Below are 3,627 nucleotides of genomic sequence, written 5' to 3'. Positions count from 1 at the left end.
GAAAAAATTCACGCGGTTCACTTTCGGTAGTGTCGCAGCCCGTTTACGGTAGTCTCGAGATTCACTTTTCATAGGACTGTGGTTCACCAACGCTTGACATGAAGTGCACTCCACATCGTTTGGGAAAATTTATGTCCCACAAAAAAACCATGCAGTGCACTCGCCCATCTAATGAAGTGCGATATTTTGTCTGAAGCAGTGCGTTCTTCTTTCCCCTTCCGAGAAAAAATACGTCTAAACAAAAAGAAACCATGCAGTGCACTTGCCCCATATAATGAAGTGCGGTATTTCGTCTGGAGTAGTGCGTTCTTCTTTCCTCTTCCGAGAAAAAATACGTCTAAACAAAAAGAAACCATGAAGTGCACTTGCCCATCTGATGCAGTGCGGTATTTTGTCTGAAGCAATGCGTTCTTCTGTCCCATGCAGTAAATATGACGATTTTGGTCTTGCGAAGAACAGTGTCCGTTTTTCGATAAAATCGAAACTGCTCTTAAACCGTAAGGAATTAGAGAGAGTGTTCTACATGAAAAAGTTGCGTCTCGTCGATATCTTTCCAACGCCGTATGATTTGAATTATTCCGACCAGCCGTTCGTAAAAATTTCCCATAAAAACAGCCGTTGCCTCTCGAAGTCAGCCGCACAATTTTCAAAATTAACTAAAAAACGTAAGAAATCTCAAAACCATTTCAACATATGAAAGTTGCGCCTTGTCCGTAGCTTTCAAACGGCTTATCATACGTCTCGTTTCGACAAATGGTTAGAAAACTGGAGCAAAAACAGTACCGAGATTTCAAAAAAAATTGAAAAACAGAGTTCCGCGATTTAGTAAATTTGAAACTGCTCTTAAACTGTAACGAATTAAAGAAACATTTATATATGAAAAAGATGCGCCTCGACGATATCTATCCAACGGCGTATCATTTGCTTCATTCCGATAAGCCGTTTAGAAAAAAACGCGAAAAAACGCTCGCTGCCACTCGTCATCCGCCGCACCATTTTCAAAACTGCTCTTAAACCGTGTGGAATCTCGAAAACTGTTCAACATGTCGAAGTTGCGCCTAATCCATAGCTTTTCAACGGTATATTATACGCCTCGTTCCGATAAACAATCAAAAAATTAGAGCAAAAACAGTAGCAGAAAAACACTGCGTGCAGTTTTTTCCGACGCGAAGTTCACTAGTCTATATTGCAGTGCTCGTCGTCAAGAAGATGCAGTGCACTTGCGTTCAGCGTGTAGTGCGGAAGTGGTGTGCAAAATAGTTATTCTGCTAATATTAGCAGAATAGACCGTCTGTATATATATATATAGCGCAAACTAAAAGACTACATAGAAGCATAGGGACGAACTGCACGAACGAGAAAAAACAACCCCCACCCGCTTCTTCCCGTGCCCACACACCCCAACCCCCCGCACCCCTGCCTTCCCTGCCCGCGGCCACCTCCCAGTATGAGCCGACACCAGCCCCACGCGCCTCCTCGCTGACGGACGGGATCTGGGCGGGCTCCCCCTCCTCCGGCGCCCTCCACCCCCTTCCCCCCACCCCCGCGCGTGATGTTGGAGGGCCTCCTTCCTCCTTCCTCCTAGTCGCGCGTGGCCACGCCCCACGTGACCCCCGAAGAAATTCCAGCCCCGGATCCGGCGAGGATCCACCAGGTGGTGCCTCACCTTCACCATCGAGATGCTCTGGATCTAACGGGAGGGGATCCGCGCGCCCATGCTCTCACCCTCCCTCTCTCCCGCTTTGATTCCGGCATGGATCGTGACTTCTCTGCCCCCCGAGGTGGACTCGAGGTCGAGCCCTGTCCTGCGACGCCCCGCTGCCGCGGTGAGACCCATCCGGCCACCGCAACGCTGCCCCACCTCCTTTCTTCGCCCCGGATCCAAAAAGAGCACATGGTGCAGCCCCCACCTCCTCTGCCCTGGATCCATGGAGCCCGTGGTGTCACGAGAGGCCCCCTCTCCTCTGTTGCGAGCTCGGGCCAACCATTACTCGGCGGCTCCCTCCTCCAAGGACCCGATGCCGGCGCCTCCCTCCTCCAAGGACCCGATGCCCGCGCCAGGTACATCCTTCCTTTCTCGATTTTACTTACTTCCCCTTGCCCCCTGACTTCTAATACAAGTTTCGGCCACAGGAGGAACCGGCGCGCGAGGAGCAGCAGTGTGCCTGTGCTCAACCTCCACAAAAAGGCAAGATACCAGCGATCCCAGGAGCACGCGATGATGTTCAACAGCGGCGAGGACGCCCATGCAGTTCAGAAAGGGATAACTTGTTTTTTTGTTGGATTTTGGCTAGAGATTTGATACCTTGTGCGGTCCAATTGCAGTACGCATCGCCGGTGAGGCTGCAGCTCGCGCAGTGGAGTTTAGTGCGGTGTGCGGTTTCCATGTGCATTTTTGCAGTGCGTATTGCTTTTTGTTGTGCCTGTGGGGATGTATGCATGTTCATGCATGTCCTGACCTGCTGAGCTGCACGTCCGCCACCTAGGTAAGAGCTCATCTCCTCTACAAGATCGAATCGGCAAGCACAAAACAAAATGGAAAAGTTCATAGAAGCCGCGTTCGTGCACTGCAGGTGTTTGACCACCGAGACACTGGAGCAGCTTCCGTGCAGTGCTTTTGGCGAGCGGTTCGGCCCGCACGTTCCTGTGCAGTGCGGCATGTGTGTTCGTGCAGTGCGGAAACATCGGTGTTGTATATCGGCGGCAAGAGACAAGTATACTGCCCTAGGGGTGGAAGGCGTCATACTTTTTTTAGTTCGTTATAAGTGAAAAAATGCGGCTCAGTTTGTCCTGGCACAGAGATTTTTATTTTATTTTATTAGAGGTCCGTACCTCTGTCATATGCAGTTCTTTTTGTTTTGAAGAAAATAACATTCAAAGAAATGCAGCTCCAGAACAAAAATAACATTGCAAGAAGTTAAGTCCTTCTATTTCTACCTTGAGGTTCACTTTCTTCAACCAAAACAAATGCAGTTCTCTAGCCTCGATCATGTAGTCCTTATATAATTTTTAAAATTTAGAAAAAAATCAAAAAAAATCATACAGTTCATTTAACTCGTGTTACGATTCACTTTCCCCCTGATGTGGTTCACTTGCCTCGTCACTCTCTGTGGTCCAAAAGATGAAGCTCACTAGCTCTCACCATGCAGCTCGGATGCATTTATAAAAAGGCTAAAAAAGGACAAAAAAATGATATGGTTCAACGTTTCACTTAGACTCGTGTTGCGTTTCACTTTTTCTCTTGATGTGGTTCACTTGGCCTTATCTTTGCGTCCACTCTCGTTCATAAAAAAGAACTTATTCATAAAAATAAAATAGAAAAAAGAGTACAAGAACCATGCAGCTCGCTTGCCCGTCTGATGCGTTGCGGTTTTCATTCTGAAGCAGTGCGGTCGGCTGTATGATGTTGTTCATCCCGTAAGTGTAAAAAAATTATTACGGAAGCGAAAAAAATTAATGCGGTTCACTTCTTGATAGTGTTGTGGTTCATTTACACCCAATGCGAAGTGCACTCTACTTTCTCGTTCTTGAAAAAAAATATGTTTGAATAAAAGAAACCATGCAGTTCTCTTACCCGTATGATGCAGTGCGGTTTTCCGTCTGTTGCAGTGCGGTTTTCAGTTGGAT

At 47.5% G+C, this 3,627-nt stretch overlaps 1 long non-coding RNA gene across 1 annotated transcript; it reads left to right on the top strand.

Annotated features, from left to right (window-relative positions):
• The first annotated feature begins 1,419 nt into the window (after nucleotides 1–1,419).
• LOC123093779 (uncharacterized) lies at nucleotides 1,420–2,916 on the top strand. The gene is made up of 3 exons (XR_006445552.1): nucleotides 1,420–2,061; nucleotides 2,134–2,486; nucleotides 2,574–2,916. It is a non-coding gene; the product is annotated as an uncharacterized lncRNA (long non-coding RNA).
• Nucleotides 2,917–3,627: the final 711 nt, after the last annotated feature.

Source organism: Triticum aestivum, chromosome 1B (assembly GCF_018294505.1).
Source record: "Triticum aestivum cultivar Chinese Spring chromosome 1B, IWGSC CS RefSeq v2.1, whole genome shotgun sequence".
In the NCBI taxonomy this organism is placed as follows: domain Eukaryota; kingdom Viridiplantae; phylum Streptophyta; class Magnoliopsida; order Poales; family Poaceae; genus Triticum; species Triticum aestivum.
Note: the sequence above shows the minus strand (reverse complement) of the source record. Positions and strands in the feature narration are given on the sequence as shown.